This window comes from Malus domestica, chromosome 09 (genome assembly GCF_042453785.1).
Source record: "Malus domestica chromosome 09, GDT2T_hap1".
In the NCBI taxonomy this organism is placed as follows: domain Eukaryota; kingdom Viridiplantae; phylum Streptophyta; class Magnoliopsida; order Rosales; family Rosaceae; genus Malus; species Malus domestica.
Window position 1 is genome coordinate 23762557 of NC_091669.1, and position 27458 is coordinate 23790014.

At 37.4% G+C, this 27458-nt stretch overlaps 2 long non-coding RNA genes across 3 annotated transcripts; both read left to right on the top strand.

The window, feature by feature from the left end:
• Positions 1 to 5977: 5977 nt before the first annotated feature.
• LOC139187949 (uncharacterized) lies at positions 5978 to 11477 on the top strand. The gene is made up of 2 exons (XR_011570990.1): positions 5978 to 6082; positions 10841 to 11477. It is a non-coding gene; the product is annotated as an uncharacterized lncRNA (long non-coding RNA).
• Positions 11478 to 23633: 12156 nt separating this feature from the next.
• Positions 23634 to 26231, top strand: LOC103416008 (uncharacterized). Of its 2 annotated transcripts, none has more exons than XR_011571259.1 (3): positions 23634 to 23758; positions 24337 to 24411; positions 25929 to 26231. It is a non-coding gene; the product is annotated as an uncharacterized lncRNA (long non-coding RNA). The 2 variants fall into 2 exon arrangements; XR_011571260.1 differs by having other exon boundaries at positions 23666 to 23770.
• Positions 26232 to 27458: the final 1227 nt, after the last annotated feature.

Consider the following 27458-nt stretch of genomic DNA (forward strand, 5'->3'; position numbering starts at 1 on the left):
GTGTGGAGGAGGCCGAGATAGTGGCTGCCCTTGAGTCACTACCTCAATATCATGGTAAGCCTTCTAACCCAATTTCAATTTCAGTCTCCACTAATAAGTTGTTACCCTCAGTAACTCAGGCACCCGTACTTGAGCTTAAACCGTTGCCCGATCATTTAAAGTACGCCTTTCTGGGAGATAACGAGACATTGCCCGTCATTGTCTCCTCATCACTCACGGCCATAGAGGAGGAGAAGTTGATCCGAGTGTTGAAAGAGCACAAGACGGCCATTGGGTGGACTTTGGCCGATATTAGGGGAATTAGCCCGACTACGTGCATGCATCGCATACTTCTAGGGGAGGGGGCTAAACCAACTCGAGAGGCTCAGCGCCGTCTCAACCCTCCAATGATGGAAGTTGTGAAAAAGGAGATTATCAAACTTCTTGATTGTGGAGTAATTTATCCGATCTCTGATAGTCGTTGGGTATCACCGGTGCAATGTGTTCCAAAGAAGTCCGGAGTGACAGTGGTGAAAAATGCCGAGAATGAGCTTGTGCCAACCCGTATCCAAACAGGTTGGAGAGTGTGCATTGATTATAGGAAGCTCAACGCCACCACAAGGAAGGACCACTTCCCTTTGCCGTTCATTGATCAAATGCTTGAAAGGTTAGCCGGTCATTCTTTTTATTGTTTCCTTGATGGTTATTCTGGATATAATCAGATTGTCATAGCGCCGGATGACCAAGAAAAGACAACTTTCACATGCCCCTTTGGTACTTTTGCTTATCGTCGCATGCCTTTTGGTTTATGCAATGCTCCGGCCACGTTTCAAAGGTGTATGGTAAGTATCTTTTCAGATTTTGTGGAAAAGATTATTGAGGTATTTATGGATGATTTCAGTGTGTTTGGTGATTCATTTGATGGTTGTTTGGAAAATCTCACAATAATTTTGAAACGATGTGTAGAAACTAACCTTGTGCTTAATTGGGAAAAATGTCACTTTATGGTTAGACAAGGCATAGTTCTAGGGCATATTGTTTCAGAAAGAGGAATTGAAGTGGATAAATCGAAAATAGATCTTATACGCTACTTACCCTCTCCTACTTCGGTTCGAGAGATTCGTTCGTTTCTTGGTCATGCAGGATTTTATAGGCGATTTATCAAGGACTTCTCCAAGATCTCAAACCCTCTTTGCCGTCTCCTCCAAAAAGATGTGGCGTTTGACTTCAACGAGGAGTGTGAGAAGGCGTTCAATCACCTAAAAGAAATGCTAACTTCGGCCCCTATCATAGTTCCACCAGATTGGAGCTTTCCTTTTGAGCTTATGTGTGATGCTTCCGATTATGCATTAGGAGCTGTTTTGGGGCAAAGGAAGGAAAAGAGGCCGCATGTTATCTATTATGCCTCTCGGACTTTAAATGATGCACAATTGAATTATTCTACCACTGAAAAAGAACTTCTTGCTGTTGTATTTGCTTTAGATAAATTCCGTTCTTATTTGCTTGGTACTAAAGTTATTATTTATACTGACCATGCAGCATTGAAGTATTTATTCACCAAGAAGGAAGCCAAACCACGACTCATTCGTTGGATGCTTCTTCTTCAAGAGTTCGATATCGAAATCCGGGATAAGAAGAGAAGTGAAAACGTGGTGGCTGACCACTTGAGCCGTATGGTGCATGAGGAGGATGTCGTGCCTATCATAGAGACATTCCCAGATGAGCAACTGATGTCCGTCAAGGTAAGTGAACCGTGGTATGCTGATTTGGTGAATTATTTGGTGTCTAAACATGTTCCTAGTGAATTACTTAAACACCAATGTGATAAATTGAAGAAAGAGGCACGGTTTTATGTGTGGGATGACCCGTATTTATGGAAATATTGCCCTGACCAAGTTATACGTAGGTGTGTACACGATTCTGAGTTTAATGCAATTCTAACCTTTTGTCACACTTATGCTTGTGGGGGACACTTTGGCACTCAAAGAACAGCACTTAAGGTGTTAGAATGTGGTTTCTATTGGCCTACCATCTTTAGGGATGCTAGAACATTTTGCATGTCTTGTGATAGATGCCAAAGAACGGGCAATATTGGTCCTAAACAACAAATGCCGCAAACCCCCATTTTTAGTGTTGAAATCTTTGATGTTTGGGGTATAGATTTCATGGGTCCTTTCCCTCCATCTTTTGGTTTCACTTATATCTTGCTAGCTGTTGATTATGTTTCCAAATGGGTGGAAGCCAAAGCCACCCGAACTAACGATTCAAAGGTTGTTGCAGATTTTGTGAAAACTAATATCTTTGCTAGGTTTGGCATGCCTAGAGTTCTCATTAGTGATGGAGGCTCTCACTTTTGTAATCGAACCATTGAAGCTTTGCTCAAGAAGTACAAAGTGACGCATAAGGTATCCACCCCTTATCATCCTCAAACCAATGGGCAAGCGGAAGTTTCAAATCGGGAGATCAAGCAAATTCTTGAGAAAACCGTGGGGCCTTCAAGGAGAGATTGGAGTTTGCGCTTGGACGATGCATTGTGGGCCTATCGTACGGCCTACAAAACCCCTCTAGGTATGTCACCTTTTCGTCTCATTTATGGTAAACCATGTCATTTGCCCGTTGAATTGGAACATAGGGCGCATTGGGCTGTGAAGACCTTCAACATGGACATAGATGCAGCCGGGGTGCATAGAAAGCTCCAACTAAATGAACTCGAGGAGATTAGGCATGACGCTTATGAGAACGCTCGAATTTACAAGGACAAGACCAAGGCGTATCATGACAAGATGCTTCGTACCAAAACATTCTCCAAGGGACAGAAAGTGCTCCTATTTGACTCTCGCCTTCGGTTATTCCCCGGTAAGTTACGTTCCAAGTGGATTGGGCCATTTATTGTTACTAATGTCTTTCCTCATGGTGCAGTCCAAGTCCAAAGCTTGAAAACAGGACATGAAATCAAGGTTAATGGGCATCGATTGAAGCCCTATTACGACCTGTTTGAGGAGCATGTGGTGGAGGATCTATCCCTCCATGCCGTGGGCACCAAAGATCATTGATGAATGATAGACGTCCGGCTGCACGACGTTAAAGAAAGCGCTTCTTGGGAGGCAACCCATGGAAATAGAGAAGACCTAGGAATTTCCGACTCCAAAACCAGGTGTTTGCGTTCTTTAACCCTCCTCTCTGTTGCTTTTACTTTGCCATGTTTATCATGTTTCCTCGTTGTTTGTTTGTTTGCTTTTTTGTGAGTTTATGTTTGAAACATTGAGGACAATGTTAGATTTAAGTGTGGGGGGGTAAACAAGTTGCTGTTGCATGATTTTCGTGGGATTTTATTCACCTATCACTTACAATGTTGTTTCTTGCTGTTTTAAGTGTTTTTAGTGTGTTTTTAAGCATGTTAGTATGTTTTGACATAAAAATCCGAAAATTTGACAAAAATAAAAAAAAATAAAAAATAAAAATAAAAAAATAAAAAAAATTGTTTTGAAAAAGCCAAAAAGAGTTGTTTTTGTGTGTTTGTTTGTGTCTTAGGGTACCTTCCAACACAAATAATGAGGATTTGGTTTTTAATTGCATGACTGTTAAAGAAAGTTATAAACATGGATGGAAGTTTGATATGCTCTTGATTTATGCTTGGTTATAGTTATAGTTTACGAATTCACATGTAATCACAAAAAAAAAAAAAAAAAAAAAATCAGTTTTTGTAACATGCTTGAAGGAAGGAACTCAAACTAACACTACAACCTTGAGAGACTTGAGCCTAATACGTTCTTTGGAGAGTTATTAATCTGTGCATTTTTGTTTTCTAAAGTCGTTGCATGATCTCATCATTCTTTGCCTGGTTGCTACTTAGAAGGCGTTTCATCATTTAGTTCCAAATACTAGAACTTATGCCCGTTCCATTCAAAGCATGACATTGATTTGCATAACACATATTCAAGATGAAGTTCTGTAGTGAACTAGAGCCAAAAAGCTTATCCCGTGCATATTTGTTTAAGTTTAACCCCGTTGAGCCTTGTTTAGCCTGTTTTCTTTGTTAAACCACATTTCCCTTACCTAGCCTAGATTAGGACTATCCTTACCCTTGTTTTTAAAGCATAATGAAGCATGACTTAAAATGAATTCCTTTTGATTGTCCTTATGCAGAAAACAAGTGTGGGGGAATGAGAGTTTTGTGTTTAGTGTGCCAAAAGAAAGTAATAAGGCACGGGTTAAAAAAAAAAAAAAAAAAAAAAAAAGAGTTTTAAATAAGTGAGGAAAGGCTCACAAGTGTTGTTTGTTGTAGAAAGGGTCCAAAAAGTTGAAATCGGCCCTAAAAAGTTGAATGAATAACCCCATTGTGTTTAAAGTTAGTTGCTGCATTCAAAAGGAATTCTAAGCATCAATTTCATTACTTTGCTTATTATGCTTTAAAAAACGTTTGTTTCCTTACCTTTCATTGTTAGCCAATCACCCCTAACCCCGTTACAACCCTTAACTTCAATCTTGAGTGTTATGTGTTTCAATATGTGGAGTTTGGGATTGGTACGAGCATATGGTATCCCTGGGTCTCGCATCTAAGTAGTAGCATTCCAGTCATGAGATCATATCTATACATGCTTAATAACTCCAGAAATTGCTTTCTTTGCTTTAAACATATGTGAGTGTTCGTTTTCATGTTTACATCAATCTTCTCACATACACCTAGTGTAGGGTGTGTAGTCAGAAATTCAGAGTGAAAATAAGAGTGTATCTTGTAAGGAATTGAGCAAATTCTCTAAGGCATGTTACTACATTCAAAACATCGTTTTAATTGGTTATATGTGAACTAGTATATGGTGACTATGATTAAGTATGTGCTCAAGGGTAGGGAAGGCCAAAATATGTGGTTATGATGATCTTTTGCATGTCATGTTGCATTGAAAATCCCTAAGGTAAATGTTGGAAGGTTTAGGTTTTGTTTTGTTCTTATGTTTTGTTTCTTTGTTTTGCTCGAGGACAAGCAAAAGCTAAGTGTGGGGGAATTTGATAGGAGCATATTTATGCGACTTAGTATGTTTGTTTTCGTGCATTTATGTTCTTAGTTCTTAGTTATGTTAGTAGTTTAAGCCATTTTTGTGTGTTTGTAGGTTCTATGGGCCAAGGATGCAAGAAGATGCATTTTGGAGCACTTTGGAGCATTTTTGGGCCAAGATTGGATGGTGCAAACATGGAGACATGAGGATGGACGAATTTGATGATTCAATGGGCTAGAAATCTACATGTGTGTGTGCAAAGTGTTGGCCTACAACTTCAAACATCATAGCTGCCATGTGATGGCAGAAAATGTGTTTATTGCTAGCTAAATGGATGAAGAACATGCATGTGCAAGTATAAACACCACATGGGCAGCAAGAAGGAAAGAAAACAGCAACACACACACCACATGGGCAGCAAGGAATCAGAAATTAAAGCATGGAAGAGTGGGAAGTGATGATGACAACACAAACACACACACACGGCAATGGAATGGAGTTGGCAGATTTCTACAACTTTGATCAGCTGACTTTGGGAGCAAATTGCGAACAGCTCAGAATGAATTAGAGAATGAGCCTTATATGCTTGGAAAGCTACAGATGTCTATTTTCTAGAACATTTCGCGGATTGTTAATATCATTTTTCTAGAAGAAGTTATAGGCATTTGAGTAAGGGAAGGTCTAGCTGACGACAACTTGCAGATTGGAATTGAAAGCAAACAAAAGAAAAGAAATAAAACAAGGGGAGTGAATGGACAGCAGAAAAGCAAGGAAATTGGACCACTATGAAGTGGATTTCTTGTTGGTCTCCCACTTATAGCTTTGGGTGGCTTTGGCATGATTATTTCTAGGTGGAAAGAACACAAAGACAGCACACACACACAAGGCAAAAAGCTGGCAGCATCTTCCTTCATTGCCGTGGGTTTTTTTTCCCTTGTCCATTACCTTGCAATTGCTTGACATTTCCAACCTCTATATAAGCACCATTCAGCCTTCAAGGATGAGACACAGCCATTCATACACATTTCCATTAGTTCCAAGGCTTGCAAAGAAGGAGGAGTGCTTGGAGTTGTGCTAGCCATTCCATTGGAGTTGTTGGAGCATTCTAGGTGTCTTCTACTTTGTTTCTCTATGTTTAATATCAATTGTTTTTGTTTAATTGCAAGTATGAGGAACTAAACCCTTACTTAGCTAGGGTGAAGTTCGAAGCCATGAACATGTTTGAGATATGAATTGATTTCTTCCAATTGTGATTTAATAAGTTGTGAATGCAATTCAATTAACTACTTTCTTCAAAACTAATTCTTGTATGTTGATTAAGGATGCATACTTAGTTTTCATGCATGAATTTGATGCTAGGATATAAATGAGTTTCACCTAATCGTTACAAGTTTATATTCATTGGTAGTGAAGGTTGCTAGTCACAATCGCGTTAATTGAATTCTTGGCAAACGTATCATGCATTCATAGTTACGAATGCCTCGTTAACACTTATGATTTTCATAGAACGTAATGATCTTTAATTGTATCTCTATTATGCATTCATGTAGAGGACTTTTGGAGAATAATTTGGATTGTCGTATGCATTCATCCAATTCAATAAATCAAGGAAAATCTGAGAATTAATTAGTGCATCACGATTAATCTGGGGTGTTGAGTTTCATAATCTATTGAAAAGCAATTGGAAATCAATTCATGTACAAGTGTGTCATGTGTGAAGAATGGATCTCTAGCTAATCCATCAACCATCTATTTAGTTTTACTTTTTGTTGTTATCTCAATCTCATCCAAACCAATACCTCCCATTTACTTTCTTGTATCGAAGTGTGTTTAAGTTTGTTTAGTTTGTGCCTTAAAGTGTTTTGAACTCTTTGAGTCTAGTTTAGTGTTTTAAAACCTACTTTTGTGTTTTTAAGTTTCTTCTTATATTCTTGAGTCTTATATTTGTTGATTAGCATCCCTAGTTAATCCCCGGTCTAGAACGATCCCTACTTGCATCATTACTACAATTGTCATCAATAGGGTTTAATTTATGTGTCAAGTAATTCTCACATCAGTAAGCGTTGGAAAACATGTTGTCCCATGATTGGCCATGGCCTTGATAACTCCAAGCATCTTCATTCGTAGCGAATTGAGAATATTGCTGAGTTGGATATCCTTGCCCATAGGACACACCACATGTAGGGGCACTTTGCATTGTGGTCCTTTCGGCATATTGTGACAATTAAGAAGTAAGTTCCGTCAATTGAGCTTGAATGGTAGCAAAATCCATGTCTTACTTCTCTAGTACCTGAAATTAAGGAAACAAAACTAAATCAAATATCAAATGTAAAACAAAAGACACGAGAAAGAAACAACGGGGGATTAGCAAAGTTGCTAATCCCTCGCAACGGTGCCAAAAACTTGTTGCGAAAATTGTCTTAACACACAAATTTAACCCTCTTTTAACAATTGTAGTACAAGTATAAGTAGGGATCCTTCTAGACCAGGGATTAGGAGGGCTTGCTAATAACCTCTAAACTGACTCAAAAACATAAAACTAAACTTAAAAACACTTAACAAGACTACAAGACTCAAAGCAAACTTAAAATACTCAAAACAGCTTAAAACAACCAAATAAACTTAAACTAGACACTAGGAATGACTTTGGACGAAAATTGACTTTTACTTGAATCAAAACACTTAAAAACACAAACTAAAACAAGAAACTAAAAGGGGGGTTTTGATTTGGATGAAGTTGAAACAAGCAAACAAGTATGAAAAACTAGACAGATTGTAAAACAAATTTGAGAAATAAGATGATGGAAGGGATAACTAGAGGCTTTTTCTCCACACATGACATGTATGCAAATAACTTGATTTCCAGTTACTACTTCATTGAATTATGAACAACAATGCTCCAAATTAACCGTGACATAACTAGTTAACTCTCAGATTTTCCTTATTTTGTTGGATTGGATGACATCATTCGACAACCCAAAACATTCTTCAAAAGTTCCCTACATGACATCATAATAGAGATACAATCAAGGATCCTTACGTTTAATGAAAATCATAAGCATTGACAAAGCACTTGCAACTATGACATCATATCACTTATGCTAGGAATTGAACTTAACGCGATCGTTTATAAGCGACCTTCACTACATGTGAATATAAGTTTGTAATGATTATGTGAAACTTCCTTATATTCTAGCAACAGATTTATGCATGCCAATTAAGTGTCGACCCTTAATTAACAAATACAAATAAGTTATCAATCAAATAGTTAAGCCAATTGCACTCACGATTCAAGGGATCATCACTGGAATTTATCAAATTATATTGCAACATAATCATGGCTTTGAAATCACCCCTAGCCGAGAGGGGTTTAGCCACTCATATTTACAACAAAATGAAAGGAAATGAATTTAAACATTAGAAACAAAAGAAAGAAAACACCTAAACGCTCCAATGATCCAAGTTGGACAGCAAGCACGTCCAAACACTTTCCTTCCCTTCCTTTGCTACGGCACAAGGTGTTGGTGAGTGTTTGAAGGTTTGTTTATATGGAGGAATGGATGTAAAGATGAATGGATGTGTTTGGATGAAGGTTGTATTGAAATGGGGATGAATGATCAAGCAAAAACTAAGCTCAATTTATGTTACACACACTTCCTTTTATAGATGAAGTGCATGGCAATGGAGGGGAACATGGAGTGGTGTAGCAATTGAGTGCAATGATGCATGAAATCTGAAATGATGGAGGAAATAAGGAATGGTGTAGCGATTGAGTGCAATGATTCAATGTAATGATGCATGAAATCTTAAATGATGGAGGGAACAAGGAATGGTATAGCAATTGAGTGCAATGATTGAATGTAATGATGCATGAAATCTGAAATAATGAAGGGGCCAAGGGTGATGATGCATGGCATGGGTGGAAATTGGAGTGATTTATGGCAGAAAATAGGAAAGGGATGGCTCTCTTGCACGGCAAGGAAGAGAAATGGTGATGGATGATATGGCTTGGACTTTTAAGGTAGGTTTAGGACTTGTAGAATATGTAATGAAATGTCCCAAAGTATTTAGAAACCCTTCGTGTGACTGAATCTTTGGTAATTTAGATTAGAAAAGGTAAACACAAGATAAGGCAAATTTGACTAGTCTTTCCTCTTTCTTGATAGTTTCCTAGTCTTCCTTGGTCCTCTATTTATTTTCTTCCTCTCCTTGGCACATTTCTAGCTTCTTTAGATCTTTAATTTCGTCCAACCACTTTGCTCCATGCATGCGCTATCCATTCCAAGCCCAAAACTTCTCCAAAATGCACCTTATTGCATACTTTGTCCTTAGAACCTGAAATTGCACGAAAATGACTTTAAACACTAAAACAACTAAGGAATAACAACATAAATGCATGAGAACAAGCTAACTCAGTCACATAAATATGCTCCTATCAATCAACAAGGAGTTCTCATACTCATGTCACATGAGAACTCATGGTTGGGATAATGCAAAGTAGTCCTTTGACATGACGCATCATAGTTGTCTTGTGGTTAGGTCCTTGATCTTTGACTATGTCAAAGTCACTCCGTCAGAAGGTGGCCATTGCATGGTTGGGGTTAAGCCACTTAGCTATGGATGCAAGTGAATGCGCAACAAAGGATCTCTAACATTCGAATTGTTTGAGGGATAATACTCTATGATATGATTAAGAATCTCTGGCCAAAGTATGAATGAGATTTAGGAAGTCATTCCAAATGACATTCAAGGTAATCATATAAGTAAATTAATCACATTGGATAATAGACATGAATAAACTATCAAACCAAACAATGTGGTCAAGAGTATTGTATTAGAGAAAGATCGTATTGCATTGGAATCCTAAACTGAATAGGTTCTCCATCTCTTCTAATTAGCTTGGGTAGCTATGACATACTGCTAGTTGTCACTCATGGTTTGTGGAAGCCCAAAGGTGTATAATCACTAAAGGGAGAATTGAAAGTAAGTTTCAATTCACAATCGATTTGAAGAGTTCTAATCGCCCACTGCCTTGCTAAAAGGAACCTAATGGATCACACACCATGTAAGGTAATGATTGAATGATATAACAAAGATGAGTAAGGACAATTAAATAGTTTAATTTTATATGTCAAGGATTAATTAAAAGTTAATTAATCTAGAACGAAAGGTTCGTTTTAGGCCTTAAGTTAGTTTTGGGTTTCGGAACACAAAAGGGTTTTGGTCCACAAGGCACATAAGGTTTAAGTTGTGTGACAACTAAAACAAAATGGGCAATTAACCCACTAAAGTAGGGAGGCCGGCCATGCTTAGAGAGGGAGTGAGTTTTTAACTTGTTACAAGTTTGCCACTGCATTGAAGGTAGGTATAAATGTGACTTTATAGCCTTTTCTTCATTAGGGTTTTCTTGAGGAAATTGGAGAGAACAAAAGCTCTCCTTTTTCTCTCTAGGAGGCCGGCCACCATAGGGGAATTTACTAGCATCTAATTCTTCCATGGTCACTCGTCTTCTTCCTTAACCATCCTTGGTGTCGAAACTTAGAGGTCTCCAACTTTGGGGACTTTTGGAGAACCCAATTCTTCCATCCATATCCAATATGACATGGAGCCAAGAAACAAAGTTCCTGATCGGATCATATTTATATATATTTTTACTTCAAATTCACTCGTCTTTTCTTAGTTAGTTCCTTATATTTTTGAGCTATTTACCTTGTTTTTACGTATTATAGGATTTGTGATACTTTTGTTTTTTTTTTAGGGAACGAGTCCAGCTAGCATTAGCATGAGTGCTTTTTGCACCTACCACAAAACACTCACTCTTTTCTTATTATTGTTCTTCTTCTTGACCACCCATTGTGGGATACCAGCTGGAGGCGTGGGAGGAGAAAAGCAGCAAGCTGCTTTGCTGCCTTAAAGAAACAAAAGGAATAATAAGTGAGGGGTCGGCAAAGGCTGTTTGGGGGGTGGAACAAAAGAAAACAAAAGAATAAAAAAAGAGCACTAAAGCTTTGGCAGCTAGGCACAGCATTTGGATTGGCATGAATGATGGATGGGAGAAGAATAAACGGAAAAGAAAAGGAAAGGAAAGCTGCCCTTGGGCAGCGTGAGCATAGCAGAGGAAGTGGGGGGTGAGTAGGAGCAAGAGAAGTGAGAGTCAGACGCCAGGGAGAATCAGAGGAAAGCTGCCCATGCAGCTGGGACTGACGCGGAAGAGGAGAGTGGACAGAGTGAGACGCGGGGAGAGAGGGAGCTGCCTTTGGCAGCGTGAAGGTCAGGAGGAAACAGCGCAGAAATCAGCACGGGGGAGATCAGAGAGCACAGAACCAAGCGTGAGCAACACAGAGAGCAAAGTTTCACTCCATTCTTCTTGGTTTTATCTTCTCAAACCCATGTTTTACTTTTGGTTCAATTTGATAATAATGTGTAATTAAATTTAATTTGGCTAGAGGTTAATTCAAAGCCATGAATATATTTGTAATATGAATTGATTACCTTCAGTTGTGATTTTCTGAGTTGTGATTTAATTTGCTTAACTGCTTGATTGATAGCTTATTTTTGTATGTCGATTAAGAATGCATACTTAATTTACATGCATGAATTTGACGCTAGAATATAAGTGAATTTCACCTAATCGTTATGAACTTATATTCACAAGTAGTGAAGGTTGCTAGTCACAATCACGTTAAGTAAATTCTTGGCATAAGTTTCATGCAAATCATAGTAACGAGTGCCTCGTCAATGCTTATGTTTTTCATAGAACTTAATGATTCTTGCTTGTATCTCTATTATGCAATTCATGTAGGGAACTTGTAGGGAATGTTTTGGGTTGTCGTATGCAATCATCCAACCCAATAACTTGTGGAAAAACTGAGGGTTAATTAGTGCAATTCACGGTTAATTTGGGGCGTTGAGATTTACAATTTATTGAAAGAACAACTGAAAATCAATTTAGGTTGCATATGTGTCATGTGTGGAGAAGAACCCTCTAGCTAGTCCGTCACCTATCCTTTCACCTTAATTTTATGTTTTTGTCAATTCTGTAATTTATTTAAGTTTAATTTACTTCTCGTCAAAACCAAACTACCCCCATTATTAAATTATATTATTTAGTTAATTTTCATTATTGTTAGTCTTTTAATTCAATTTCCGTCCATTTCAGTTCCTAGTGTCTAATTTGATTGTTTTCATTATTTTGAGTCATTCTAAGTGTGTTTCGAGTTATTAGAGTTTTTAGCCTAGTTTTGTGTCCTTGAGTCTTGTTTAATATTTTTAAATTAATTTAGGATAGATTAGCAATCCCTCCTAATCCCCGGCCTAGAACGATACCCTACTTACATCTATACTACAATTGTCAAAAAGAGGGTTTAATTTGTGTGTCAAGTAATTCTCACATCAAATTTTGGCGCCGTTGCCGGGGATTAGCAACTTTGCTAATCCCTTTATTTTTGTTTTTGTTTATGTTTATATTGGTGTTTGTGTATTTTACTTTTGATATTTGATTTATTTTTCTTTCTTTGATTTTAGGTACAAATGGAGCAAGACATGGCACTTGCGACCATTCAAGCTCAATTGGCACAGCTCACTGCTCAATTGACTCATAATGCCGAACGGACCACAATGCCAAGTGTCCCTACATTTGATGTGCACTATGGGCAAGGATATCAACATCCTCAATTCACTGTGAACGAAGATGCTTGGGGTTATCAAGGCTATGATCAACCAAGCAACAACATGTTTTCCAACGCTTACAATTCGGCTTGGAGAGATCATTCAAATTATATGTGGGGGGAACCTCAACAATTCCAACAAGATGGATATTGGCAGCAAGAGGAGGAGTTCTATTCAAAACCTATGCAATATGTTCAATCAAACTCAGGTTCGTCAATAGATTACAATCAAATTTTTGATGAATTAAATTCTTTGGTGCAGGGCTCACAAAATCAAGCCAAGGAGGCTCAACAAGATGGATATTGGCAGCAATCTGAGGAGTTTTATTTAACGCCTATGCAGCCACCACCGCATACCCCACAACAATTCCAATCAAATTCAAGTATGTCCATGGATAGTGATCAAATTCTTCAAGTACTAACCTCTTTGACGCAGGACCAACAAAATCAAGACAAGAAGTTGGATAAATTGATGAGTCAAATGGGAGAGATTATGGAATTCATGGTACAAATTCAAGAGCAAAGTGAACTCTCCAGCTCAACTGTTGAAAATTCGAAGGAAGATTTTGAAATCCACGATGCTATCACTTTGGAAGGTGACATGAAGGATGAAGCTGTCCCAGAACCATCCAAACACAGCCCGAACATGGATGAATTGCTGCTGCAAGCAGAAAAGGAGGAGGACGACCTGGGCAGTTTAGAAGAATTCTTGCTGCAAGCTCCTCAAATCCCTATGTCATCCAACTCAGGTGAGGAAGTTCTAAATCCACTTCATTCTAACATTATTCCACCAAATGTCCTTTTTCCTTGTAGGTTTTTTATTCCAAATATCATAGAGAGTGAAAAAGACATTGTGGAAGCTCTTCCAAAGGTGCAAAGTGATATCCCAATTCTTGGTGCACCAAAACAAGTTCCCGATGGTATTGAAACGTTCAAAGAACCTTGCACACCAAGAAAAGAGATTCAAGAAAATGAAGTGGTTGAAGCATATCAAGAATACATCCATGAGGCTGTGCATGAGACAATCAAGCCCAAAGCAGTTGAGTTTGATAACACGGGACAAGCCACAACCATCATAGTAAACCTGGCCAAGTTCAAAGTCCCGGAAATGTTCAAAGATGTGGTGTTTGTCATTGAGTTTGTGTCGGAAAAAGAAAGTAAGCCATCTTCTCCAATTTTAATTTTAATTTATACTAACATGTTTCTGATTTTGATGATTCAGGCACCCACTCTTGAATTTAAACCATTGCCGAATCATTTCAAGTATCACCTCCCATTAAAAGATAAATTCCATGCTTTGGAGCCGAGGGGAATTTAAAGGAAAGATTCGTCCCGCTAAAGACGTTAAATCAAGCGCTTCTTGGGAGGCAACCCAAGCATTCAACGAAGGGAGACTTTGGAATCGCTAACCAAATCAGATTTGCATTCTTACACCCTTATCTTTACTGCTTTCATTTTGTTTTGTTCAGTTAGTTGTATTATTTGGTTGATTTCTGTGAGTTTGTGTTATTTAGTTTAAGTGTGGGGGAAGGTTAAACAAAGTCTTTTTACATTGATTTACATATTTTACATTGATTAAAAAAAAAAAAAAAAAAAAAAAAAAAAAAAAAACATAAAAGTAAAAATATTTTACAATGATGTGTAAACTAATAGCATTCATTGGTCAGGTGGTGCTTCAGTAGTCGGCAGAGCTTCAGCAGTCGGCGGGGCCACGGAATGAGGAGGTATCGGAGGTTGATCAGTTGGAGCTTCACTACGCGGTGCCGGCCCAGAAGACGAAGGCAGATGCGGTTGAAACAAACCCACAAACCTCCGGTGATCAAGTAAAATCTGACCATCATTTTCCTGCAGCTGGTCAATTTTCCTCTTCATGTTTGTGGCATAATTGTGTGCAAGCTTGTGCAATTGTTTATTTTCATGCTTGAGTCCTCTAATCTCTTCTTTGAGACTCTGTATTTCAGCCACCAACGATTCGACGTGATGGGTTCGAGCAAATAGGCGTTGGGCCATGTTGGACACAGAACCCGCACACTGCACGCTAAGAGCCAGAGACTCCTTAACCGCCAATTCATCAGACCGTCTAGCGAGCAGTCTGTTATCTCTGGGGGTGACAAGGTTCCGGGCCACCACCGCAGCTGTCATTTCATTTTTCATCACCGAATCCCCCACGGTAAGGGGACCGGTAGGGGATATGAAGGATGGGCGCCAGATGTTGTCTGGTGAAGGCGGAGCTGCCTCTTCACCAATGTTCAAGTCAAAACGACGATCGGAAGGGCCAGACATTTTTCAGAATGGTAAAGAAAGAAGAGATCGGACAGATTAAGATTTTGGAAGTGCAAGAAGGGAGTGTTTACAGGAGAGAGCTCAAGTGTGTTGTGGAACAAAATTAACGCCTCTATAAAAAGAAGAAATCAAAGAGGCGCTCCTTAGAAATCGAAGAAGCGTCCTCTCGCAAATCGAAGAGTCGGGGCTCCTTTCTCAAAAGTCGGATTCTTTTCTCAAAAGAGGCGTTTCATTTCTTAAAGGCTGGGCTTGCTCAGAAACCACGAGCCGAACCCCGGATTTCAAAAAAAAAAAAAATCAATTTGTCTAGACGTGTCGTCACTCGTCACATGCAACGTGCAGCTTTGCGGAAATTACGGGCAGCTTTGTCAGAAAGCGCGTAATTTGTACTATTCATCCATCCACCGGCTGCCGACAATGAGTGAGGGAATAGTTCCGGTTGTGAAGAAAAGTCCTATAAGTGTCTACCTTCGCCTTCCCACAGCAAAGGCACACCCTCTCAGCACTTCTTCATCTCCGAGAATGTATTTCCAACACACCCTCTCGAGTTACTCAGTTTTCCTCATTCCCTGGGATACCCCTGCAAACAACCCATCCAGAGCACAAGTATTTCATATCATAAAGGTTGAGAGCACGAGTATCTCATATCATGCTTTCTCCCTGTCCTTTCTCCAGTCAGCACCTGCTCTCGAGTACTCATCATCTTATGCTTTCGCTTCGTCTCTCACGTATAAGGGAAGTGAAGATGATACCTCGAAGCATGTGGAGACAACGTGCTGATTCATCCTCAACTAAGGACAAGGAGAAAGAGAGCAAGAGGTGGGCACTTGGAAAGATTGAAGAAAGAAACAGACCAACACCTTTCCCTCGTGCCTGCCCGTCGTGCAGAAGAAACAAGCAGAGAAGAATGCAGCTTGCACAATCATCCCAGCAGAAGGAGTCTGAGATGAAGAACTAGAGAAGCTGCCACATCTGCTTGGAGAACAAATAAGGAACTGCAACATCACCAAAGAGCAAAGCCTCGCCGTACAATATCATCAAATCATCACTTGCAAGTAAAAAGCTAAGTGTCACCCCGTTCAAGAGGAAAGCTGTGGAAAGTCAACAAGCACGACCAATGATCACTTATTAGTTCTATTCATTGTCTTTTATCGTGATTTTCAATTTTTCGTTTGCAATTTTTTTTACATTTTCTTGCGTTACTTAATTGAATTATTTCTTTTCTTTGCAGGAATTTTTGGTTATTTCCACCCTTGAAGTTGATTGCAGAATTTTAGCTTGGGGGGGTCATCGCTTGGTTTTACTGCAAACTAGGGAAGTTTTCAGTCCAATTGCTTTATTTTGTTTTTTTTATTATTTATTTATTTTATTTTTATTTGCATTATAGTGTTTTCTGACATTGGGGACAATGTCCAGTTTAAGTTTGGGGGTAAAGAGTATAAAAATGACCAAATTGAAATTTTTTTTTTGTACCTTCAACTACGAACGAGTTTCATTTGTTTCCATGTTGTTGATTTTTGTTTTCTTAATTAGTTTTGTTTTCTTAAAAAAAAAAAAAAAAAATTTAAAAAAAATAAATAAATAAATAAATCGGAAAATTTAAAAATCCAAAAATATTGTCTTGTTTCCCTTATTGTTTTGAATTAGATTTTTGTTAGTTTCCCGACCCAATGATATAATTGGATCAAATTTGAACCATGATCATCAAGAACTTAGTTAACATGTGTTTTGTGAATTCCTAATTCTCTTGTTAGTTTTGTACATGTTTGACCATCTTTGAAAAACCAAATGCACATAGCCTTGTTGATGTGAAACTAAAGTATGACTTAAATCTTCATATGTGAATTTAGTGACCATATACATCCTATGTGAGTTTTTGAGCCGATTGAAAGTGTGTGCATTTTTCATACACTCCTATTCTTTCATGTGTGATGAACTTATGTGAGATACATCTCTAGAACTTGCGTAACGATCTTTCGAAATGCTTGTCATTGATTGCATGAACTTGGAAATGATAGAGGCATTAGGTTTACCACTATGGCCCAAATAACCATGTTTCCCAAATAAAAATGATATCATTAGATTGCCAATTTGAGCCGTGTATGTTGAGCCTTTTATTTCTTATCACCAGATATGTCTACCCTTATGCCTGAAACATTTTTCCTTACCCTTTCCAAGCAAGCTAGTGAGCAATGTGAAAATGTCTTATGAGAAATGTTTGTGAAGTACTTTGAAGGTGTTTGGCAAAAGAATAAGTGTGGGGGTATTTCATGTTTGTATTTAAAAATAAAAAATAAAAATAAAAAAATAAAAAAAAAATAAAAAATAAAAAGAAAAAGAAAGATTGTATACAAAGAAAATAAAAAGTTTTTCAAGTTTCAGTTAAGGGTGTGGTTGGAGGTGCTAGAAGAATCGCTGGAAAGATTGAGTTCTTATAAATCTAAACAAAAGAATTGCTTGCAATGCAGCTTGGAACTTGTGTTTACCTATTTTTTCATTTCAATAACCCTCTCCCTAAACCTCATTACATCCAATAAAAGTCCTCTTGATTTAAGTTTTGCAATTATGACTGTGGATAAGTGATCTTTATGCAAGCTTATGGTAGAAATTTCACATTTGATTCTTTGAGCGAAACACATTAAAACTAAAGACATGTGTGATTGAGTGCATATCCCGTGAGAAGGTCGCTAGTTTGCATATGATGATTTTAAAAATATAAAAAATTTGAAATTGTATTAGCATGGCTATCTCACACACTACACTTCAAGGATGATTCAAAGATTACTGCTAATATTTGAATAAGGAAGATGAACTTGGATTAGTTTGTTTGGTGCTAGCTATGGTTCTTGATGATTTGTTTTCTCGAATGAAATTCTATGAGAGTCACATAGGGGGAAACTAATGTTTTTCATGTTATTACTTTTCATGTTTTCTTTGTTTTGCTCGAGGACTAGCAAAAGCTAAGTGTGGGGGTATTTGATCGGATCATATTTATATATATTTTTACTTCAAATTCACTCGTCTTTTCTTAGTTAGTTCCTTATATTTTTGAGCTATTTACCTTGTTTTTACGTATTATAGGATTTGTGATACTTTTGTTTTTTTTTTAGGGAACGAGTCCAGCTAGCATTAGCATGAGTGCTTTTTGCACCTACCACAAAACACTCACTCTTTTCTTATTATTGTTCTTCTTCTTGACCACCCATTGTGGGATACCAGCTGGAGGCGTGGGAGGAGAAAAGCAGCAAGCTGCTTTGCTGCCTTAAAGAAACAAAAGGAATAATAAGTGAGGGGTCGGCAAAGGCTGTTTGGGGGGTGGAACAAAAGAAAACAAAAGAATAAAAAAAGAGCACTAAAGCTTTGGCAGCTAGGCACAGCATTTGGATTGGCATGAATGATGGATGGGAGAAGAATAAACGGAAAAGAAAAGGAAAGGAAAGCTGCCCTTGGGCAGCGTGAGCATAGCAGAGGAAGTGGGGGGTGAGTAGGAGCAAGAGAAGTGAGAGTCAGACGCCAGGGAGAATCAGAGGAAAGCTGCCCATGCAGCTGGGACTGACGCGGAAGAGGAGAGTGGACAGAGTGAGACGCGGGGAGAGAGGGAGCTGCCTTTGGCAGCGTGAAGGTCAGGAGGAAACAGCGCAGAAATCAGCACGGGGGAGATCAGAGAGCACAGAACCAAGCGTGAGCAACACAGAGAGCAAAGTTTCACTCCATTCTTCTTGGTTTTATCTTCTCAAACCCATGTTTTACTTTTGGTTCAATTTGATAATAATGTGTAATTAAATTTAATTTGGCTAGAGGTTAATTCAAAGCCATGAATATATTTGTAATATGAATTGATTACCTTCAGTTGTGATTTTCTGAGTTGTGATTTAATTTGCTTAACTGCTTGATTGATAGCTTATTTTTGTATGTCGATTAAGAATGCATACTTAATTTACATGCATGAATTTGACGCTAGAATATAAGTGAATTTCACCTAATCGTTATGAACTTATATTCACAAGTAGTGAAGGTTGCTAGTCACAATCACGTTAAGTAAATTCTTGGCATAAGTTTCATGCAAATCATAGTAACGAGTGCCTCGTCAATGCTTATGTTTTTCATAGAACTTAATGATTCTTGCTTGTATCTCTATTATGCAATTCATGTAGGGAACTTGTAGGGAATGTTTTGGGTTGTCGTATGCAATCATCCAACCCAATAACTTGTGGAAAAACTGAGGGTTAATTAGTGCAATTCACGGTTAATTTGGGGCGTTGAGATTTACAATTTATTGAAAGAACAACTGAAAATCAATTTAGGTTGCATATGTGTCATGTGTGGAGAAGAACCCTCTAGCTAGTCCGTCACCTATCCTTTCACCTTAATTTTATGTTTTTGTCAATTCTGTAATTTATTTAAGTTTAATTTACTTCTCGTCAAAACCAAACTACCCCCATTATTAAATTATATTATTTAGTTAATTTTCATTGTTGTTAGTCTTTTAATTCAATTTCCGTCCATTTCAGTTCCTAGTGTCTAATTTGATTGTTTTCATTATTTTGAGTCATTCTAAGTGTGTTTCGAGTTATTAGAGTTTTTAGCCTAGTTTTGTGTCCTTGAGTCTTGTTTAATATTTTTAAATTAATTTAGGATAGATTAGCAATCCCTCCTAATCCCCGCCCTAGAACGATACCCTACTTACATCTATACTACAATTGTCAAAAAGAGGGTTTAATTTGTGTGTCAAGTAATTCTCACATCAGTTCCTCCATCCAAATCCATGGAGCCAAGGAGCAAGGTGACAAAGGAAAAAAGACCCTCACATGGCTGATTAACCTTTGCTAAGCAAAGAGGTGCTTCAAAGGTATAAAGTTTCTTAACGCACTTTGTTTTGAGTTGAGTCTTGGTTCACCATAACTACTAGGCTTTGAATTTCATGGGTTAAGTTTTGTTTTTGAGTGCATATAAGCATGATTCCGCCTTTTAATTTTTAATAGCATACATGGATGTTGCTCAAATGAACTTGTTTTCACAAATATTTCCTTCACATTGTACTAGGAGTGGCCACTAAGTATGGCAACCTACTGATAGATGCATATTTATGCGACTTAATTAGCTTGTTTCCTTCCATTTAATTAATTAGTTCTTAGTTATTTTAGTATTTTAAGTTATTTTCGTGTGTTTGTAGGTCCATAGGCTTTATGAAGAAATAAGGTGCATTTTGGAGCCTTTTGGAGCAAAATTGAGCTTGGAATGGATAGCATATGCTTGGAGCAAAAGGAATGAACGAAATTGAAGACTTGAAGATGTTAGGATTCCTAATCAAAGAATGATTCCTAATCAAAGAAGGATTCCTACTCAAATGAGGATTCTTACTTGAAGTAGGAAAGTTAAGCCAAGATTTCCTATTTTGGTTTGACCTTTCCTAATCCTAAATGTCCCTAAGTTCCAGTAACATTGAAGGTCTCTTATGCATTCTAGGACACAAACCAAAGTTTCTTTGCACAATTCTAGCCCTTGCCGCACCACCTTTCCTTTTCCCCTTCCATTCTCCTTCCTTGCCGCACAAGGGAGACCTTCACTTTCCTATTTTCCGCACCAAATCACATTCCCTTTTTAATTTAAGACCTTTCCTCTTTCCCTTTGCCTTTGCCGCACCCTATATTCCCTTTCCTTTTAATTTCTGACTTCGACTTAGTCTTTTTCCTAGTGGTTTTAGAATAAAAATCCTTTGACATTAATAAAACTTTATTTCCTTTTCTCATTTAATTTCTGCTGCACCTTTACCTTATTTCCCTAGGGTTTTAGATACTTGGCAAATTTTTTTAATAAACCTTGGCCGCACCCTTTGAGATCTATCACGCCATACACCATCTCTACACACCCCGAATTCATCCCACTACTCTACCGCACCCTACACTCATTCTCCACCATTCCCATACATTCATACCTTCAACCATACATCCACACACCATCCCTCTACTTTGCCACACCCCCTTACCAACCCAAATCCATTTCCTAACCCAGAAACAAATCTAAAATCATCCCTTAACCTCTGTGCTACAGCAAGGAAAAGAAGAGATATGAGCTTGAACTTGCAGGGCATTCAAGTTGACTTCGCTGGGCGTTTTAGGTGTAATCAATCTTTTGTTTTCAATGTTTAAATTCAATTTTGTTTCTTTTGCTGTGAACATGAGAGGCTAAACTTATTTTAGCTAAGGGAGACTTTGAAGCCATGATTTTATGTGCAATATGAATTGATTAAATCCAATTATGAATTTGTGAATCGTGAATGCAATTTGCTTAACTATTTTATTAAGAACTTATTCTTGTATGTCGATTAAGGGTGCACACTTAGTTTGCATGCATGAATTTGATGCTAGAATATAAGGGAATTTCACATAATCGTTAGGAATTTATATTCACAAGTAGTGAAGGTTACTAGTCACGATCACATTAAGTTAAATTCCTGGCATGACACTAGTAGAAAAACATGTTTGCGCGACGCATCAAATTTCGTCGCGCAAAATTTGTTTGCGCGACGCCAAAAACAAAACGTCGCGCAAACGGCCTTTGCGCGACGGCACTCTGCGCGACGAAGGTTGACGTCGCACAAAGTTATTTTGCGTGATGTAGGTCCACCTACGTCGTGCAAAACAACTTTGCGCGACGTCAGCCTTCGTCGCGCAAAGTTTTGGCGCCAAACCAAGAAAGATTAACCGCTTTTTTCCCAACTTTTCCCAACTTTGCGCGACGCAGGTGTACCTACGTCGCGCAAAGCTTTTTTTTTTTTTCCTTTTGCTTTTCTTTTGGGTTCTTGCATTCCCTTTTTCTTTTGTGGTATCCACTTGTGTAAATATTTTTAATTGACGATTAAATTAGTTAATTGTATTCATATAGGTTTAAAGAGTGTAACTGTAAAAAATTATCAAAATCGGAGTTAAAACTACAATTAAATTGTGATTTTTTGTTTATATCAGTCGAAAGTTTTATCCTGTTACTTGATCTTTGCATGTTTGTTTTTGGCGTATGCGATCTCGAAGCATATACAAACAAGTTTGACGGTTGGATCTTTGAAACTAGTTTCGTACAATACGTTTCCTATCACATTCAATGATATATATATTACTACATAGATTTTAATTTATTTATTTTGTACTCATAAGGAAGAAAAAAAAAAAAAACTTTGCGCGACGTAGGTACAACTACGTCGCGCAAAGTTTTTTTTTTTTTCCTTTTGCTTTTCTTTTGGGATTCTTGCATTGCCTTTTTCTTTTGTGGTATCCACTTGTGTAAATGTTTTAAATTGACGATCGAATTAGTTCATTGTATTCATATAGATTTAAAGAGTGTAGCCGTAAAAAATCATCAAAATCAGAGTTAAAATAACCGTTAAATCGTGATTTTTTCGTTTATAGCCGTCGAAAAGGTTTGTCCCGTTACATAATCTCTGAGTGTTTGTTTTTTGAGATTTTTGGCCTATGCTATCTCGAAGCATATACAAACAAGTTTGACGGTTGGATCATTGAAACTAGTTTTGTACAATGCGTATCCATTAAAACAATAGATTAACTAACAGTTGGAGTTTATTTATACTTTCATTAAGTATAACATAAGATTTTGTGGTATCCACTTGTGTAAATATTTTAAATTGACGATCGAATTAGTTCATTGTATTCATATAGGATCCAGGAGTGTAGCTATAAAAAAATCATTATAATCGGAGTTAAAACTACCGTTAAATTGTGTTTTTTCGTTTATAACCGTCAAAAAGTTTTATCCCTTTCTTGATCTCTGCATGTTTATTTTTCGCGATTTTTGGCGTATGCGATCTCGAAGCATATGCAAACAAGTTTGACGGTTGGATCCTTGAAATTAGCTTCGTAGAATGTGTATCCCATCAAAACAATAGATTCACTAATACTTATAGTTTATTTATACTTTCATTAAGTATAACATAAAGATTTGTGGTATCTTCTTGTGTAAATATTTTAAATTGACAATCGAATTAGTTCATTGTATTCATATATGATCAAGAAGTGTAGCTGTAAAAAATCATTAAAATCGGAGTTAAAACTACTGCTAAATCGTAATTTTTCGTTTATAACCGTCGGAAAGTTTTGTCTCGTTACTTGATTTTTGAATGTTTTTTTTTGCAATTCTTGGCGTATGCGATCTCGAACTATATACAAACAAGTTTGACGGTTGGATCGTTCAAACTATTTTCGCACAATGCGTATCCCATCAATTTCAATGGTATGTGTATATATATTACCTAGATTTAAATTTATTTATTTTGTACGTATAACATTTAAGAAATTGAAAACTATTTATATTTATTAAGTAGCTTTATATTTATTGTAATTGTTATAAAAATATATTATTGTGGGTTTTACGTAAAAAAAAATTGAATTTGAAAGAACTAAAATCATATTTTCAGTACATTTTATAATAATTTTTTTTTACAAAAAATATCTTGCGCGACGCTACTGTGTAGTCGTCGCACAAAAACCCTTTGCGTGACGTGGAAAGGTAAACCTACATTGCGCTATGTGTGATAATTTTGGCGGTACCCTTGTTAAAAATAGGCGCTTTGTTTAAATTTTCGCTCTGTGATAAACCCCGAACTCTCTCTTCTCACTCGGTCTCCCTCATCCTCTCACACAGGTGAATCACCCTGTCTCCCTCTCGCTCATATCGCCCTCTCCCTCACGCAGGTGAATCACTCGGTCTCCCTCATCCTCTCACGCAGGTGAATCACTCGGTCTCTCTCTTCCCTCTCACTCATATCGACTTCCTTCTCATCCTTCATCCTCATCCTGTCCTCATCCTCTCCCGACTGCACAACAGGTATAGACCCAGGTCAGAATCAAGATTAATTCTTTAATTTTCTTCTTTCTAAGTTCAGAATCAAGGTTTAATGCCTTAATTTGAAGATTTTGGTATTGTAATTAGATTCAATTTGGGAAATTAAATTAGAAATTGGGGGTTTTAGTGTTAAATCGAATTTTAGGGTTAGGAATGTTAGGGTTTTAGTGTTAAATCGAATTTTAGGGTGGTGGGTTGGTCTGCTATGGTGTTAGTTTTTTTGTTTTTTTCTCTGCTTCTTCACAAATGGCAAAAATATCGGTTGAAACTGCGGGCGAAGAAATTGGTTCCTCAGTTCAATCGATAAAAATAAAAGACGCATAAAGGAAAAGAATGCAGGAGTGATTAAAGAACTTAGCAACTAACGTGACTGCTTATGGACTCAAGTTCCAGTTAACACGATGATACGAAATACAATGTCCTTCTGTCACAAAAGAAAAAAAATGTATGTAGACAATTAGACATCTATGTTTGTTAGCTTTCCCAGTACTAGAAATCTGCTATGTTTCCATCATTTTGATTGCTATTCGCCTTTGGGATTTAACTTAGTTGCAACACAGGTATATGTAAAGGCACTTTCAGTGGAGGAATTTGCAGTTCGACTTGCAAAGCACTTCACATCGCTTTACCAGCAGGTAAATACTATGTAATTTAAGCGTTTTTTGTAATTAAATTTCATTAGTTAATCCCATGTTGTAGACGAAAAGGGAAAATGGACGATACTCTTACTATTGTCGCGGCTGAAACGATGGCTGTTGTTGTTATTCTTGGTCGGCTTCCTGGTCTTTGTTTTCTCATATAACTGGTCTTCCTTTGGTTAGAGGTGCATCTTCTTCTAATGGTTTACGGTGTATATGTTATTATCACTAATTGGTGGTACTCACTAAACCAGTTATGAATTTTTGGTCACTTTAACTAATCAAGCTTTCATCTGGACAGCTTAATGTTTTTACCCTTTCCCTGAAAGCATGACTTATGGAAATTCATTAATATTTCATTTGTAGAAGTTGGTTTCTTAAGTTTGAATGGTTGTCTTAAGTTTGGACTTTTTTTTGCTCTGTGTCTCTCTATCTCAAGCTTGAACACGAACACCCGCCCTCTTTCCCATACACACACAGTTTCACTCTTTGAATACTGCCTTGTTGGAACTGCAACAACTTCTTCTGGCCATGCTTTATGCTTTTAGTATTTGCATAATCTAGAAAGAGAGTTGTCATTTTGAAATATAAAAACGAATTAAAAAAAGGAGAAAGCTTTCTTCCCTGCAACTTTAGTGTTAGAGCTATTGATCCAATAAGTTGTCAGATGTTCCTAATTGTTGTGAACATAAGGCTTCATTTAGAAACAGAAATGAATGATTTGTGTAATTTAACTAAATGGTGACTCAAAAGAATCATTATTGAAAACATGATTGAGTTCAGAATATATATGCAATTGGGTTTATTGTTCTATGATTAAGGAATCACAGTCATCTCATTACTAGGAACGTAATGCGAGCATGGATGCAGGTGGACTATTTTAGCCAATAAGCTATACTTTGTTGTGAAGAACTTCAATTATAGGTATCATACTGTTATTCATGTTCATTGTTGTTTGATGTATGTAATCAAACTAGCTATGAATGTCCAGTTCTTAGGTCAACATATAAACCATATCATATAGCAGTCAAGAGTTCTTGAGATTGCTGCTGATACTCTATCCAGAAAATCACATATAATCTGTTTGAAACGTTCACCTTTCAACGATGTGCTTCAGCATTTTATTTTTTTTCCATCCAAATGCCCAATGGTGGCTATCTATCAGAACTACTATTTCCTTTATTAGGAATCGGAATCCCATAAATGGACAGTTGGCATGCATACATCTGCATATGAAAGCAATTTGTAGTCATAAAATGAATTTTCTCCATTTACCTTTTCATGTATGCATTTACGATGTCAATTTTTTTTGTTTTTTGTTTTGCAAACACTTATCTTAATGCTTCTGTTCGCTGAAACTCTGCTTCATCCTGATGTTGCTCTGTCCCTCAGTTCAAAATCAAGACATACGAACCAATTGTGCTCAATTAGCCAGTATGATTCAGATTCTCTTTTGAATGAGGTAAAACCTTCTTTGTTCTCTTTGTTCCCTTAAGGTTCAACTTGTGATCCAGGAAGACCAGATGAGGGCCCATGGCGAGCAGATGAGGGTGCAGCTAAAGGCCTAAGGCGAGGAGACGAGGACCTATGCCGAGATGGTGAGAGACCTTGTACAAGCCATACAAATGTCCGGCCTCCAAATCTCGTTACCAGCACCTCATCTTGTTTCAGCTTCGACCTCAGAGCCACCTCGCCCTGCCGATACCCAGTAGCCTGATGTATTAAACCTAGTTCACTTGTAGTTTTTTCTTTTTTGTTCGGACATTTTGTATGTACATTTTCATATATTTTATAATTAAATATTTTTGCTTGGTTAATTAATTATTCTTTAGAATTTAATTACAATATTTATCAAAAATTTAAAAAACTAAATATTTTTCACTAAAAAAATAATTATTTTTCACTAAATAAAAAAAAAGGTTTGCGCGACGCATGCCTTAGGATGTGCGTCGCGCAAAGTATCTTTGCACGATGTAGGATGCGCGTCGCGCAAAGTGACTTTGCACGACGTAGGTGTGCGTCGCGCAAAGTACTTTGCACGACGTAGGCCATGCGTTGCGCAAAGTGGCTTTGCGCGATGCATGTTATTTCTTCGTCGTGCAAACCCTAGCGTCACTACCTTGGCGCGACGATTAGCGCGCGACGAAGGTTGCGTCGCGCAAACCCTTGCGCAACGATTTTTGACTTTGCGCGACGCATGTACGTACGTCGCGCAAAATGTTTTTTTTACTAGTGTGAGTATCATGATGTCATAGTTACGAATGCTTTGTCAATGCTTATAATTTTCACATAACGTAATGATCTTTGATTGTATCTCTATTATGATGTCATGTAGGGAACTTTTGAAGAATGCTTTGGGTTGTCGAATGATGTCATCCAATCCAATAACTAAAGGAAAATCTGAGGGTTAATTAGTGATTAACACGGTTAATCTGGGGCATTGTCGTTCATAATTCAACAGAAGAGTAATTGGAAATCGATTGATGTTCATATAAGTTATATGTGGATAAGGAACCTCTAACTAAGCCCACAAACCATCCAGAAATCCAAATTTCTACCAAACTTTGTCTAGTTTAGTTTCTATCTTGTTCTAGTTCAAATTCGTCAAAACGAAAACCCTCATTTGTTTTAAGTGTCAATTAGGTTAGAATTTGTGTTATTTTATGTTTTTTAGTGTCTTGAGTCATAATCAAATCAATCTTCGTTTAAAGTCATCTTTAGTGTCCAGTTTGAGTCAATTTGATTATTTGGAGCTGTTTTGAGTCTTTTAAGGTTGTTTAAGTCATATAACCTGAGTTAGAGTTTTAGAGTCTAGTTTTTATGTTTTTAGGTCAGTTTAGTTTAGATTAGCAATCTCTCCTAAACCTCAATTTAGAATGATCCCTACTTATACACATACTACAATTGTCAAAATAGGGTTTTAATTTGTGTGCTTGTTTTACATCGCATCACCTACCTTCAGGGGATGTTCGATACAGGTTAGTAGCGTGACATCCCTTTTGGAACAATGATGTCATGTCTTTCATTGCAAGCATGTTTGTAGC